Here is a 17338-nt window from a genome sequence, read left to right as displayed (position 1 = left end):
CTCTCTCTCTCTCTCTCTCCCTCTCTCCCCCTCTCTCCCTCTCCCCCTCTCCCTCCCTCTCCCACCCTCTCCCTCCCTCTCCTCTCGCTCTTTCTCACTCTCCCTCACTCTCCTCTTCCCTCTCCATTTCACTCTCCGTCTCTCCCTCCTCTCTCCTCCTTTTTTTGCTCTGCCAACACCCTTGGTGGGACCAAGCCACCCAGTCCCCAGCCATCCTGGCAGGACAGGAAGACCATGGTGTAGGGGTGAACAGGAGGACACGGGAGTTGAGCTCTCCTTCCCAGCTGCGGCCCACCCTCAACAACCAATGGATGATGATATCTCCAGATGGAGATGAATACCATGGACAGGGATCATCTCTGTGCTGCTTTCACTACCTTTTGTTTCCCCATAGTTCCTTCTTTGGATGGACCCATGGCCTAGGGAATGGACAGAGGAACTCAGTATTATGTTGGCTGGGAAGACAGGGACGCAGCTTTCTCCTTCCACCTGACCTCCATCTCTAGCTCTAGCCAATGGTCCCATCACTCAGCGGCCTTGAGAAGGAAAGCCACACCTCCCGGAGTAAAGCCAAGGTCCCGGTCTTACAGGAAAAGACCCCCAGAGAACTCACCTACCCCCTTCTGCTTCTTCATTGCTGGAATTCCCCAGGCTGCCCTCCCTCTAATCCCTTTATAGACCAAGCCCCTCTCTTGGTTCGTTTCTCCCTGGAGAAAGTCAATCAGAATGAAAACGATACAATGGAGAGAGCCCTGGGTTCAAATCGTATCTTTGTTATTTACTACCTATGTGACCTTCAGTCTCCTCATCTGTAAAATGAAGGAAATGTATTAGATGGTCTCTAATAGTCGCTTCCAGGTTTAAGTTCTGTGAAAAAGGGTTCTGTGAAAAGCTGTGGTCTGACTCCCAATAGCACAAAAAGGCAGTGTATTGGGGAAGAGAAGGGGTGGGATGGGAAGGCAGAGGACTTGTCCTGTCTTAGAACAAGATTTCTTATTTTTCATCTACCTTCCCTTTCAAATTAATCACAACCACCTCCCCAGGTCTAATTCATTGGCTCATCTCTGCCCAGGGCCTCACACTTGACAAACAGAAAGCAATTGCTGATCCAGTAACTGTCTTTCTCTTCCCTGTTATGATCACTCATCAGGGGTCACTTTGAAACATGGATTGTGTCTGGGAGATGTCTGCTCCAAGCTGTCCCCCTAGCTCCCACCAATACTATGCTTCCCTCCAATTCTAAGAAAGGAATTATTCACAGCCTTCTTCACTCCCTGTTTCTCCCAGAAGCTCCTGGGGCCAATATTCAGCTAACACAATCTGCCCCCTCACAATTCTATCAGCATCCAAGCTGCCTTCTCTGTAATTCCCTCCCTCAGTACCCTCGTGGACATCACCTGCTATCTGTGTTCCTGAACAGCCTTAAGATGGCCAAAGCAAAACCTTGACTGGTCTCAAGCCTTCAGCTTACCTTAACAAGGATGAATAGTGGACCTTGGCCTAAGGACAAAGCTGAAGGAGTCTCCCTAATTGCCATCTGTCTATCCATCCAACCTTGGTTTAACCCAAAGGTCAATCCTGGGCAGGCAGCACACACATACACACACAGGGATTACACACTGCATGATAGAGCATTAGGGTCAGAATCAAGAGAGACCTCAGAAATCATGCAGTCCAGTTCTCCACCCAAGACAGTAATCCCTCCATGCAGCTCCAGCCCCAAGTGGTGCCTCACTGGAGGAGATGAGGGAGCAGAGGAGAAGCACCCTCCGGGGTTGTTGCTGGCAAGGGATGGGGGCACCACTTCCATCCTACACTCCTTAGCATCGAATACCTTTCTCTGACCCCCATCTTTAATAAAGTGTAGTAGGGAGGGAAGATGATAGCTATAGCATTTCCCAGCAGGGCTTTGGAGCGGCCCTTTTTTTGGGGATGGGTTGGGGGGTAAGGGGAGAGTGTCCGGGAGAGTGTATGTATGTGAACATGCACATGCATGCATGTGTGGCTGGAGCAGGACTCAGAGTTTGAAGAGACTTTTTTGTATGTATTTGAGACTTTTGTGAGGGTTCACCTCGTAATCAACTCATCCTGCACCTTAAGGACATTTCAACATTTGCAAAATGAGAGTACTGGTGGTTAGAATGGAGAGGAGATGAGACAGGCGATGGGGGAGACATCATCTCCCCTAAAAGAAGTCAGTCTAGTTGCCTGCCAAGCTTCAGATTTTGATGTTTGGGGGTGGGGAGGGGAGGGAGGGGAGATGATGGCGACATCCTAGGGACAGCAGAGGATTTGACAGGAGAAGAAACCACATATTGAGTATATGACAAACAGAAGCAGGAGAATGTGAAAAAGATTCATTTTAAGAGAGAGAAAAAAGGAAAAAGAAAAACCAAATGTTTTGGTGAATGAGATGCTAGGTGGAGAGACTTAGAAATTACTTTCTAGCTGGTCTCTTTTCCTGTCAACAATCTACAGGACCAGGCAGGCTGGACAAGGCAAACGGGGCTGGTCCAGGAAGAACCACGGCCACTGAAATTCGTTTGCACGTGTGAAGGGATCAGGGAGGAAATTGAGGGAGACAGACATATTTAACACACGTTTGCTGAATGGAAACTGTGCGTGTAGGTGCGAATGAGTGTGAGTGAATAGGCTTTGATTTTTTTTTTTTGCACAACTAGAAAGAAAAAATGAACGAGCAGCAAAGATGCTGTTGTCATGGTTCTGTTGAAACTTTATTTTTTAAAGAAATGTTATTAGTGTTGTTATTGATATATTTTGCCGGTACAGGATTTTTCCCTCTATTTTTGTTGTTGGAAAAAATTCTAAACGCCTCAGAGAAACATTACAGACCTTTAAAAAAAAAAAAGAAGAGGGAGAAAAAAGAAGACCACCATATCCCAACCTCCCTATTTCTTTTGGGAGATGGTATTTTAATTTGTAGAGAAGGGATTGTTAGAGTTATTGTTGTAGTTGCTGTTTCTTCCCTCTGAGCATCCAGTTTTTCCCTTTTGCAGCCTGGGGACCTGGAATCATGGCAATCTCCCTGACTGGAGTCTATCTTGAGTTTTTTGTCACTTTTTCTTTCTATTTGTTTCCTTCGATTTCTCAGCTTTCATGTGATATAGTAGGAAACTAAAGTAAAAGGCCAAGAGGATGAAGGAGGAAGAGATAGAGAGGGCCCATCCCATCTTTGGGCTGGGAAGCTGGGCCCTCCTCCCAGCCTGCCCAGACATCTAAAGGGTAGATGGAAATTAGCAGTGCTTAGGACTACAACAAAGGAGAAAGAGGAGAATTGGATAAAAAAGGACAATCCTCTCCCCTTGAATTATGAGAGGTCTTTTATTGGAGGAAGGGGGGCTGGGGATGCCTCTTCTTTAACTCAAAGCTGACTCTTGGGGTGATAGCTGTTAAGGTGGAAACTTTAACCCTGAAATCTCTGGTCATAGAATAGGGGGAAAGAGTTGATCTCTCCTCCCTCCCCTCTTTAATGGTAGCTTAATCAATCAGCAAACCTTTAGTAAGTACTTACTGTGTGCCAAGCTCTGTGCTAAGCCTTGGCGATAGAGTGGAAATAGTTTCTGTGCTCAAAGAGCTTGTAGAACAGAGGGATTGTGATTCTCTCCCCACCCCCGACTCTACTCTATACATTTTCTCCCTATTAGTTTGGAACTGTGGGAGCTCAGAGGGTGACCCTCCACTATGCCTCTGAGAGGTGAACTGTCTACTCTCCCACCTCTGCCCCTTTGGAGGAATTGGTGTGATAAAAGTTTGAATGAAAGGGAAAGGCATATCCTTAAGGAAGGAAGGGAAGAAGGAGGGAGAGAGGGAAGGAAAATGGTGTTGTTTCTGCTCAGGGACTGAGAGGGTTACCACAGTTGATGCCCACAGAGATGCAGTCTGCACCTGGCCTTCATCCAGAGCATCGACGTGGTTTCAAAGTGTCATGGCTTTTGTATTAGTCCCTGTGGCATTCCTAACAAAAAAAAAAAAAAAAAAAAAAAAAAAGCTTTTCTTGCTTCTCTTTCCCTCAAAAATGGTTTTGGGTGTAGAGACCTTCCCCAGGGTCACCACTGCACCTGCACACCCAGACTGGGGTTAGAAGTATTCCCTTCATACCCACCTAGAATATACTGAAAGCCCCCTCTCTTCCCCCTATAGCCAAGAGCAGAGTTGGGCGCCCCTGTTTGTGCTCCTAGACGCCTAGAAGAGACATCTTAGAACCAGTGAATGAGGAGGAACAAAGAGGCCTGCACTGACTCAATGCCAAAGAAAAAGAAGTAAATAATTTAGAATTAATCTTCCATTTGGGGGAAAAATTGTTCCTCTCTAGGTCTGTTCACAGGGAGGGGAAGGAGGTGCTGGTTGAACTCCCCACCTGCCTTACTCCTTGATCTTGTTCTCTATGTCACATCCCCCTCTGCCTGTAATTCTGGACCCCCAAATTCCTCCATGGTATCCCTCCCATGCCCTGCTGTGCCCTTGTACCTGACCCCAGCTGCATGTGTGGCTTTCAGGGTGCCTGGCATCTCCTTCACTATCCCTCTTCATGGCCATGCATGCCTCCAAGGTCCCTTCCCTTCTTCAGTCCCGTGCATGTATGTCAGTCTCTGCCTGGGTGTTTGTTGAATCTTTCTAAGATGCATGCTCTCATCTCTGTTTGCCCACAGACCTATTCCTTCTTCCTCCTACTCCCTCATCAGACTTGCCCTTCTCACTCCAACCTCTTACGTCCTCCTCCTCTTCCTCCTCCTCCTCCTTCTTCTTCTGTCTCTCTGTTTCTCTCTCTCTCACACCTAGAAGCCAATCCAGGCAGGGCCATGGTCCCAGGAGTTACAACAGCCATCACTTCTTCTTGATCTGGCCAGTTCCACAAAGTCGCTGTTTCCATGGGCTGCTTTGGTCAAACCCATGTGAAATGCGGGTGTGAGCACAAGAACAAAGATGTCCCCTACTCGACCTCAAAAAAGCAATCTTTGAACTCCTCATAGTGGGCATTCTCTTAACTAATGAAGACCATAGGGAAACTCAGCTCCATCAGACATCTGTGCTTTGTGTCTGTCCCACACTGCTGTTATTCTCTCTTGCTTCCAGTTCAGATCCTTTCCAGAGGACAACAGCCTATTCCCCACTACCCTTATCCTCTCCTTTTCTGCCCTAATTGGAAGGTGAGTGATAACCTTGGACCTGATCCAGAGCAAAATGGTTTTGTTTTGTTTGTTTCTTACCCATGATCTGAGTCTGAGGAAAACGAGGGAGAGAGGCTTGAACAAAAGGTCATGGTAATTAGGTGGATTATCATGTGACCTCTAGAAAGCTGGGGATAGTCCCAGGGCCAATGGTGGAAGCCCTTGCTGGGAATCATTTTTTTTTAAATGGACCAAAATAATAAGTAAAAATGAAAATGGTCAGGAAAATCCCAGAGAATGAATGGATCCCATTGTCTTGGTACTTAAAAGGTACCTTTTGATCCAAGAGATCCTTGGTCTTCAACACATCTTTTTTCTGTAGTCCTCCCACCCTAGTACAAGAGATAGGCTTGGGACACCTAGATGATGGTTGATGGTTGAAAGAAGAAAGGTAAGGCACAGGTGATGGATGAAACTGACAAGGCAATCCATCACCTGACATCAACTGGGGAATCATTGTTGGAAAAAAACAGTCAAGTTTTAGAAGTGCTAGCCTTGGATTCTCCACCAAGGAAGTCCTCCTTTCCCAGGGCAATTCTTTGAGAATCAGACTCTCAGAGTTGGAAAGGCTACCAGAGATTTTCTAAGTCAATCCATAATTAAACAAAAAGTAAGCTTTCTGCCATCCCTTACAGGTGGTCATCTACCTTCCACTTCCTCCAATAATGGGGAGCTCACTACCTCCTGAGACAACCCAGTCCTCTTTGAGGGAAACTTTATTTGTTAGGAAATGTTTCCTTAAGCTGAGCTAAGACCAGCCTCTCTGTAACTTCCATCCGTCACTCTTAGTTTGCTCTTTGGGCCAAGCAGAATAAGCCACCATAGTGTAATGGGAAGAGGAAGGAACCTGGAGCCAGAGCTTCTGAGTTTGAATCCTGACTCTGCTATCGTGTCACCTTGAGCGACTTGTATCGCCTCTGGGCACATCAGTTTCACCATGTGCAAAATGGAGGGATTTGATTTCATGACATCTGAGCCATAAATCTCTTGATTTCATCTCATTTCCACATGAGAGTCTTTCAGATGCTTGAAAAAAGCTCTTGGGTCTTGCTGCTCCAGATTTTCTCTTCTCCAGGCAGGTGAATAACCAATTAAAATACTTTTAAAAATCACATTAGTAAATAAAAGCAATCGTTTAGTGAGCCTAGCATGGTGACTGAGCAATGGACGGAACAGAAGACCCTCGTTGTATAATTCTCATTTGATCATCTCCTTTGGAGGTGTGTCTCATCTCAAGGACCAGGCTTTGCCTACTTTAACCTTGCTTCTGTAGATCAGACAACCTTGCTGGGAGTATGATCATTGATTGTATGGGTTTCTCATGGTGAATCCTTTATTAAAACTGTTAGACACCCTGTCACTCTGAAGGTAATAGGTGAGACTCAGGAGAAATTGAGTCCCATAGTAGTCCCTATTGACCCTAAAATGACACAGAGAATCAGTTACCCTGGCTTCAGCCTAACATAACACACCTCTGCCATATGCATCTGTTTCTTTTTCCAGAATAAGGACATCTTGGTCAACGTTGGTTGATGTGATTTCTCAAAACTATTTTGAGGGTGTCTTTCCCCCTAGGAGGGCAAAGCAAAGAATAAAGTTATTGAACAATGCAAAGGAAACTTTAAAAAAAAATAGACTACCTGACCAAAAATAACAAAGGGAACACAGAAAGCTGCTCACATTGACAGACCAGTCAGCAGTTCAATACGCACACAAACATAGATATAATATATATATATTTTTTTTATTTTCTCCCTCTGGTTACTGTTGTTAGTCTGTTGGCTTGTTAAACCTTCTGTTCTTTAGCAGAAAAGCTAGTTTAAGAAAAGCTAGTTTACCTCAGAGAATCCGTTTCCATTTGGAAACCAATTACTTCGAGTTTTGTAAAATGGCTGGCATAGCCCTCTATACCCCATTACTACTGGAGGTTGGAGAAGGAAGGGAAGGATGTGAGATTTGTGCTTCATGAACTTGAGACCAGAGAGCCCAGACTGATCATTGGTTACTCTGGTGGTTAGCAGTGCCAAGTACACTATAGGATGGGAATGAAGTGTTGGACTACAGCCCTCCCTCCCTCTGCTGGGATTTAAGCTGGACCAGCCCATCGTTTGACACCAGGTAGCTATAGCAACCAACAGGCACTCCCAGGCCTTGTCACTGAGTGAAGACCATCACCAAATGAGCTGGAATGTGGGAGAATCAGGACAAAATTCTACCCTGATGGGTTCTCCCACAGCTCAATCCCAAGACTGGAAAGGGAAGAAATAAGTACATGGCATGGATAAGGGGCAAGCAAATGGGTGGGGCTCTGCAATACTTGTTGTGGGACTCACAGAGAATAGGTAGGGAGCTGGGTCATCTCTGCCCCAGTTATCTCCCAGCCCCAATTTCTGTTTCAATAAAGCTTCCACCTTAAACACCAACCCTTTGTAAAAACATATCCTTAGACAACAGTGTTAACATGAGCCTCAAAGACATGTGAATGAAATCTGTTAGAAAGGAGGTTTGGGTTTTTGTTTTTGTTTTTGTTTTTGATTTTTGAAAAGAAAAAAAATTATCCTAGTGAGATAAAATGATAAATAAATTTTAAAAAAGTAAACCTATGCTATTTAAATTGGAGCCCAGTTGTTACTTGGTAAAGGTAAGCTTCTGTACCTTTGTTATAATTAATTGTATACCTGTGTATGTAAATATAAGGCATTCCTATTTTGCAGTCCAGAACAAAAAAAACCTATTTGTAATATAGAATAAAGTTTATTAAAAAAAATTACAATTGTTATTGCGAATATTCCTTTTTTGCACCTGAAGCAGGATTGTATGGGCAGGAAAGGGGTTGGAGTAGGGGTAGGATGGGGGAAAAGAGAGTTGGCTTTATACATAGATCAAGTATGTAGTAGCCTATTTTCCAAATCAAAAATCATACATAGTCTGATCTTTAAAGGATGTATCTTTTTCAAGGTCCAGTTCATAAAAGCTCACATTTTTGTTATAATTCATATTTATATAATAGTTCTTTGGGGTTTATAAAATACTTTCCTTACAACAATCCCATGAAGTTGATGTTGTATTATTACCCCTATTTTACAGATAAGAAAGCTGAGGCTGAAAAGTTGGGTGACTTACCTTAAGTCACAGCTAGTCAATATCAGGGAGGTTCTTAACCAATAGAGTCTTCTGACGCTAAAATGCCTTTTCTATTTACTATCCTGTCTCATTGCTAAAATAAAGAGCATCACTTAGCATTGAACTTGGTGAACATCGATTAGGTGTACATTTTTTATGATATTGTATTTATTACACTGAACATCAATTGGGAGAAGCTGCCTTTATCAAACCTAATGTCCTCTGGGACACAAAAGGCCTGGTGCTTATCTACTCTTTTTGAGAGAATTCTGGTAAATCGGAGAAATTTCCTCATCCTATTAATCAAGGGTAACACAAACAAGCTTTATCAAAATCTCCTATGTGCCAGGAACCATGCTAAGTTCTTGGCTTTCAAAGAAAGCCCAAAACAGTCTCAACACCTCAAGGAGTTCACATTCTTTGGGGTAGATAACACACAAACAACTTTGCACATAAAAGATATTAGAGGGCAAATTGGAGGTAATCTCTGACAGAAAGCTCTAGGATTATTGAGCTGAGTCTGGAAGGAAAGCAGAGAAGCCACGATGCAGAGGTGAGAAGAGAAAACATTCCAGATATGGAAGATGGCCAGTGAAAATGCGCCATGAGTACATGGCATGGAATGTTGTGTGCAAAGAATAGCAAGCTTCCCTGGATCACAGAGAATATGGAGAGCTGGAGGATGGAGAAAACTTGAAAAGGAGAAAAGGGCTGTGTTGTAAAGGGCTTTCAATGCCAAACAGAAGATTTGATTCTGGGGGTAATAGGGAGCCACTGAAACTTACTGAATAGGGAAGTGACATGGTCAGATCCATGCTTTAGAAAGATACCTAATGAGTTGAGTGCAGGACAGACTAGAGAGGGAAAATACGAGACAGGAAGGGAAATCAACTGGCCCTTGCAATCATCCAGGCAGGACGTGGTGAGCGCTTGGCCCAGGGTGATGACAGTATCAGGGGAGAGAAGGAGGACATATAGATGAGATATGGTAAAAGCATAAATGAAAGGACTTGGCAGTATACTGGATATGGAGTGAGCATCTTGAGGTCTGGGCTCCAGCTGTGATTAGTCCCTATTGTTGAATGTCCACTTGCATCCTTTAGGGTGACTGAAAGTAAGGTGTCACTCTGAGGATCACACTGAGGTTGCCAGCTTATTTATTAAATAAGAATGTGTTTAAAAGCAAGTCGAAGATATATTAGTGATATTGGAAGGACAAATACTGAAACTGAAGGTGAAATACTTTGGCCACAACCAAACTCATTGGAAAAGACCCTCACGTGGGGAAAGATTGAAGGCAAGAGGAGAAGGGGACACCAGAGCATGAGATGGATAGAGAGTGTCATGGAAGCAACAAACATGAGCTTGGATAGACTTTGGGAGATAGTGGAGGACAGAAAGGCTGGGCGTGCTATGCTCCATGGCATCACAAAAAGTCAGACATGACTGAATGAATAAATAACAACATACAACATCAAGGATTCCAGAATAAGATAAAGAAACAAACAATAGTAAATTATGAGAGCAAGCTCAATTGGATTTGGCCACTTGAAAAAAGTTGTTAGTCTCTTCTGATAGCTCACAGAGTGTATTAACATTCGCATGTTGGTTCTGAAGAGTTGGTCAACAGCTAATGGCTTAATCTAGAGGCCTCATAAATTCAGCTAAGCATTAGGCCTTGGCCTATGGTCAAGACCCCGATATTATGTTTCCTCAGCACTTCTTTTCATGAGTTAGAATTATCTGAGAGAAAATGGGAGCTGTGTTTCAGTGCCTATATTGTGTGACTTAGAAAGGCAGACATAGTCCCAAATAATTGCCTTTTAGCTAAATGATACCCCAGATTCCACCATTAGGAAAGTTGTCCCGTTAAGGCTTGTCAGGGAAAATTGTAAATATTCCTTAAATGTTAATATTAAATAAAGTTGATATTAGATATTCCTTAAAGTGAAAACACTAAGTTTTTTCAGTCATTTATACCTCAATGTGAATGTATTTATCAGATCCTTTCTTAAGGGAAGTGATAGAGGAAAGGAGAGTTTGCCTAGACACAGGGGGAGATAAAGGAAGAAGGCGGTAAAGACTCAGAAAAGGCTCAGAAAAGGAGGTTGGGGGACAAAACAAGCTTTGTCACATCCTAATTTTACTTAGGTTCACCTCTGAAGTGGACGTGATGCAGTAAAAAGAAAGTTGGATTGAGAGCCAGGACACCTGAGCTATATATATACATACACACATACATACATACACATATATACATATGTTAAAACATGTTTTATATATGTTTATATATAAAACATATATATTAAATTATTTTTGTGGCTCTGGGCCTCCATTTCCTTATCTGCAAAATGAGGTATTTGATTAGGTGACATCTAAAGTTTCTTCTAGTTCATCCTGTGATTTAAAGTAGAGAGGAGATAAGGGAAGAAAGTAGAGAGAGAGGAAAAAAAAAAGAGAGAAGGAAATCGTGGTTTACTGAGATTTCAGGAAAGTATTTGATAAAGCCATACTATTTTTTTTTTTTAGGCACTTGGGGTTAGTGTCAAGTGTTTGGTGTGAGGCTGGATTTGAACTCAGGTCCTCCTGAAGTCAGGGCCAGTGCTCTATCCACTACACCACCTAGCTGCCCCCAAGACATACTATTCTTGCAATAAAGATAAAGAGTTATAAACTAGTCACAATTGTTTAGATGGCTGGACTGAAAGAGTAGTCATTAATGATTACTAGTAAGTACCCCTCAACATACGTGTTTGGTCTGGGCAAGCTTTAGATAAAGCCATTGATGACGTTATTCTCAAATTTGCAAAAGACACAAATGCGAGATAGATAACTAACAGGTTAGATACCTGTGCTGGGATTCAGAAATATATATACAAGTTAAAACATTGGACCAAATCTAAGATGCAAAGGAATAGGGATTAAATCTAAAGTCTTACATGCATTCAAAGAATCACCTTCCTAAGTACAAGATCAGTGACCCATCGCTAGACAACCTTTTATCTGAAACAGTTCCAGAGGTCTGAGCGGATTGTACACTCATTAAGAGTGGACAGTGTGATCTAGCAGCTAAGAACAACTAATTCAATCTTGTGCTACATTAAGAGAGTCAGAGTATCCTGAACAAGAGAGGTGATTGTCCCACTATTCTCTGCCCTGGACAGACTATATCAGAGCATTGTGTTCAGTTCCGGATATCCCATTGTAGGAATGACATTGACAAATGAGAGAAATGGCAAGCATTATGGTGAATCTAGATCATGCCATAGGAGAATTGATTGAAGAAAGAGGAGATGTTTAGGCTGGACAAGGAAAACCTTAGGGGAAAACACAATAGTCATCCAGGTATCTGAAAGGCATGTAAGAAAGGGGTTCAACTTGTTCTGCTCAACCTCAAAGTGCAGAATTGGTAACAATAGGTAGTAGTCACAGAGGTAAATAAAGGTTCTATGTCAGAAAAATACTCCTAACAATTATAGGAAGGAGGAAAGGATGAATATATTTCCTATTTCTCCTGTACATGACTTCCTTTGTATATCTTTGTTTGCATGTTGTCTCCCCCGTTAGATTGTAAGCTCCCTGAGGGCAGAAACTGTTTTTTTGCCTCTTTTTGTATCCCCAGCACTTAGCAGAGAGCTTAGCACAGAGTAGGCACTTAATAAATGTTTATTAATTAATTATGCACCTTCTCTGTGCCAGGCACTGTGCTATGATAATTAATAATGAGAACAAAAACTAACATACAGTACTTGCTATATACGAGGCATGGTGCTAAGTGCTATAATAATAATAACAATAATAACAACAAGTAACATATAGTACTTGCTAGGTACTAGGTACTGTGCTAAGTGTTATAATAATAATATTAATAATAACTAATGTGTAGCACTTACTACATGCCAGACACTTTGCTAAGTGCTATAAGAATTATATATATAGTGTTCCAGTCACTGTGTTAAGTACTATAATAATAATAATAATAATAACTAACATATAGCACTTGCTATGTTCCAGGTACTTTGTTAAGTGCTATGATAATAATAATAATAATAACTAAGAAAAAGCACTGTATATCAGTTACTGTGTTAAGTGCTTTATAATTATTTAATAATGTACTATTATTATCTTATTTGATCCTCACAACAACCCTGGCAGGTAAGTGTTATTATTATCCCCATTTCTACAGTTGAGGAAACTGAGGCAAACAGAAGTTAAGTGACTTTCCCAAGGTCACATAGCTAGTGAGTGTCTGAGACTGGATCTGAACTCAGGTCTTCCTCACTCCAGGTCCAGTGCTCTATTCTATTGTACCACCTAGATGCCCACTGGACCAAGTCACCAGAATATGGCATAATATTCAGCTTCAGGCCCCCAGGACTTAAATTATTTACATCTTTGGATCGGTGCCTTTGAAATCTCTTTCTTTAGGGGAGCTGTGGTATTTGTTAGGATTCTGCATCCAGAATTCTCACAGGTCCTGCAAGGACCTTATGCCATAAAGAAGAGATGAAGAAAGGGAAAGGGAAAAAAGGCAGTAGGGAAACAGAAAGGAGGGGAAAAAGAGAAAGTGCATATGGTGGGGAAGAATAAAGAGCCAGCAATAACTGCTTTAGGATCCTCTAAGCCATAAACTCCCAAATGCACTAACTCCAGCCAGGACACTTTAAGGAAGAGTTTTTCACAGCATTGTCGAGGTCATCGGCATTAAGGCTGCGTGCTGCTTTCTAATTCATCCATATTTATCCTTTTGGTGAATTCACCCACCTCCACTGAGGTTTCCCTTTCACTAGTGATGAGTTTTTGGAAGGTGGTCCCAGGGAAGGACTGATTCCAGTCATCCCGGAGGAGAGAGATCCCCTAAGCCTCCCTGCCCTCCCCCTTCAGGAGCCTACAGCTCTTCTCCCAGAATAGACCCTTGTAGAAGGGCAACTGACTTTCTGAAACTCTTAAGCATTTTTTTATTCAGCAGTGGAGATAGTTTGCCCCCGCCCCCAAGTCACATCGCATCCTGGCTTTCTGACAGCAGTCCAGTCACCAGCCTGTGTCTAATTAAGGCCAGATGGCCTCTCTCAGGTACAGGAAGAACTCATTCTCCCCCCAGCCACGGCTCCACTTTCCTACCCCTGCCTCACACCAGCTTGTGGCACCAGGACATGACATTACCCTGGCTGTCAGATTGCTACAAATCATTCCTTCTGTCCGAGCAGCAGCTAACTCAAGTGATAGAGGAGAGAAGGAGGGAATACCAAGGAAGGAAAACTGCCCCCTTTCACACCAGGAATATCCTCTTCCTCTCTCTCTCTGTCGCTGTGTGTCTCCCTGTGTCTCTGTCCATCTCTCTGCCTCTCTCTTAGTTTCTGTGTCTTTCTTTCCCCCCCCCCAATTTGGCATTGGCAATCTAAAAAAAATCTGTTTTCCAGCTAAGTGAATGAGTATTCTTTCCATTTACAGGGATTACCTCATCACCAGTGAACACATTATCCTTCATACTTTTATGTTCTGAATATGTTGTTTGTGACTTTAACTTACTCCTAGGTGTAAATTGAGGCAATATCTCCTGGACATCCACTAAACCACCAGGGGCTCAACATTGTCCTACATAATACAGCCCCTGACCTTGAGGAGGCTACAAGTTGTGCAATTGAGCCTGATAGACAGCAAATGTGAATAAAAAGACAACAAAACTCTTACAAAACCACAGCTAATTGATATCATACTCCTAGCAAAGGAATGTAGTGCAAACTGAATGCATAAGGACTGACAGAACATGGGAAAGGGTGAGCTGAGTAGGGAAGGTCAGCTAGGGAAAGTTGTGAGCAGGAGCTGAGGAAGAAAAGGAAGGGCATCATAAAGGTAGGTGAGCACCTGAATCAATCAGTCATTAGCTCAACCCTTCTTAACACTACTTAACCTTCATCGTGGGCACACCTCTACTAAAGCAACCAATTAATCACAGGCATTGAACCAGGTACAAAAAGTTCTTGATCAGTTTGGAAGGAGGGAAAGCCACTGGGTGAAATGAGAGGAGGCTACCCAGGAAGTGCGTTGGGATTGGCTAAAGAGACTCAATCACGCCCTGTGGGGCGTGGAGGCACCTGGGCATTCCAGTGGCTAGCCAGGCTAATGGTGAAAGCAGCTCCAGCCAAACCCCAGAGAGGTAAACTCTTGGGGTAGAGGAGAGAACTGCTGTCTCTTCCCTTGCTCCTTGGCCAGGGAATGATCTTGGGAAACTTTGAAAGGTTGGAAAAAATTAGAGACTTCTCACCTGCATCCTACCAATGGCTGATAGCAGTTCATGCATTAAAAGTTGAGAACAAATTAGATACTCAGAGGAAAAACAGTTTCAGGACTCTCCCAGGAGCCTACACCACGCTTAAGGGCAATGTCATAAAGACTGAATGAAGGGAGAAAAAGACATCCGATAATGAGAATTGTGAGTTTACCCCCTTGCCGCATGAGTTCACTAAGCTTAAGTCATCTTTGCCTGGCCTCTGAACTGGTGAGACAATGTGTCCCAGAATTTGGGGAAGGAGGGTAGTTTACCAATAGTTCTTACTATGTTACCTTAGTGAATACCCATGACTAAAAGCTAATTTGTTCCACCTGGCTAATTGATATCAGCTGGTAATCAGAGGGTGCAGCACTGGTAGAGTGAGATAAGTAATAATTGCATTAGAAAGACACCCTCAACCCTAAGAGGAGAAATGGCTGGGTGCTCTGGGGTCCAGATCTAATCTGAATGGGGAATTTGCATTCCCAGAGCCTGTTCTACAAAAGGAAGAGTGGAATTCCATCGCCAGGAAGTACCACAGGGCAACTCTTCACCTACTTTGCCCTTCATAAATTCTTGTTGGCTGACTGCCTTGACAGAGAGGTGATGGACTCAAGATGCAAAGTAATACCTACGTTTTCAGACACAGCCAATGTCTGAATTTGTTTTGCTTGACTAGGATATTTGTCGTTGTTCAGTTGTTTCAGTCACGTACAGCTCTATGTGACCCCATTTGAGATTTTCTTGGCAAAGATACTGGAGTGGTTTGCCATTTCCTTCTCCAGCTCATTTTGCAGCTGAGGAAACCGAGGCAAACAGGATTAAGTGACTTGTCCAGGGTCACACAGCTAGTAAGTATCTGGGGCTGGGTCTAAAACTCAGACAGATGAGTCTTCCTGACTTCAGGCTCAGCACTTCATGCACTGCACTACTTAGCTGCTCTAGTTATTTGTTGTAAGAGTTCTTTCTTTCTTTTCTTTCTTTTCTTGCTTTCATTCTTTTCTTTCATTCTTTTCTTTCTTTCTTTTCTTTCTTTCTTTTTTCTTTTCCCAATGGTGGGAGGGGATGGATAAGGGAAAACAGGGATGAGGTAGGCAAGAACAAGAAAAGAAGATGGGCAAGAAAGGAAGGGAAAGAAGAAAGAAAAGAAAAACATGTTGTTAAGGTCTTTTTTTTTTTCCTGGACAAAAGTGATTGGAAGAAAGGCTGAAAAGAAGCAAAGGCAAGCAGGACAAGTTTGAAAACTACAGATTGAATTTACTACAAATGTAAGGGCAAGTTGTACACAGCAAAGACCTGCAGTTCTATATACAATCCTCTCAAAGCCCATTTTATTTGAAGCTTCTTAAATCCAAAATTTTTTTAAAAGGAAGAAAGATTTTGAACAGATCCAAAAATATTGCAGAGATGAGCACCTGGTGATGATCTGAATTTGGGGAGGAGAAAAAAGAAGCTGCCTGAGGTTTTGAGCCTGAGGAGTTAATTATATGGGGAGAGGGGCTCGTTGATGAAGGTGGAGAACATTTAGAAGGTTATGAACTTTACTTATAGATTCATGGCATCCTAGGTACCGATGGGATGTAGTCCAACCATTTGTCTATGTTAGTGCCATTTTTGAATAGTGAAGAGAGAGGCAGTATGGCAGTCATAGAACCTGGGTTTAAGTCATGGGTATGCTGATAAATGTTTAACAACCAGATCTTCAATTAAAAAAAAAGATGTAGAAGACTTAAATTTAATCTGCAATTAACATTTTCTTGATCACTTTGGTACACTTAGACAATTTATAAAACAATAAACCAAGCCCTAATTTATAGTATTGGATGATTTCTAAGGTGTAAATGTTCACACTGAAAATTTATCAATATGCCCTTATGAGTTAGTCCAAGCTGTCTCCAACACACCTGTGATTCCAATCTCACCTCTGATGCTTATTTAATGGAATCAAACAGGACAGCCCTTCCCCACCCCCATCCCATCCCCCACTTTCTGTGAGTCATGTATGTTGTGGCACAGCACTTTGGGATTACATGGCACACCATCAATGATCTACCTTGGTTCTCCCCCACTCTCCCCAACCAGGGTGTCAGCAGAGACATGGCTACATCCAAACTACAATAGAGAGGACCAGCCAGTGAACCAGGAAGAGTCGCCTTAAAAGGAGCAGCTACACCCTCTGAGACACCCTTCTTTCCTCTAGAACGTATGGATGGGATGCTCTCCTCCATAGACTTCCCATGGTGGGAGGATGGGCAGTGATGGCAGCTTTAAGTACATGTGCTGCTTAGGTGAACCTGAACTGGGATCTCTGGTAGCTTCTACTTCTTGGTTCTTTCCTAGAACATGAATCTTTTTTTTGTTCTTTTTTTAATTAATTTATTTTGATTTATCAACAATCACTTCCACAAGCTTTTGAGTTTTACATTTTTCTCCACCCCTACTTCCCCACCTCTCTCCCTAAGACAGCGTGAAATCTGTTATAGGCTATACATATACATTCCTATTAAACATGTTTTCACATTAGTGATGTTGGAAGTAAGAATTGGAACCAATAGGAGGAACCATCAGAAAGAGGAAACAAAATACAACAGAAAAAAAAATAGCAAGTAGTATTGCTTTGATCTGCATTCAAACTCCATAGTTCTTTCTTTGGATGTGGATAACATTTCCCAACATGAGGTCTTTAGAGATGTCTCAGATCCTTGTATTGCTGAGAAGAGCTAAGTCTATCAGTATTAGTCATTGCACAACATGA

Source organism: Vombatus ursinus, unplaced genomic scaffold, assembly GCF_900497805.2.
Source record: "Vombatus ursinus unplaced genomic scaffold, bare-nosed wombat genome assembly UNPS02014870.1, whole genome shotgun sequence".
Taxonomy (NCBI): Eukaryota; Metazoa; Chordata; class Mammalia; order Diprotodontia; family Vombatidae; genus Vombatus; species Vombatus ursinus.
Note: the sequence above shows the minus strand (reverse complement) of the source record.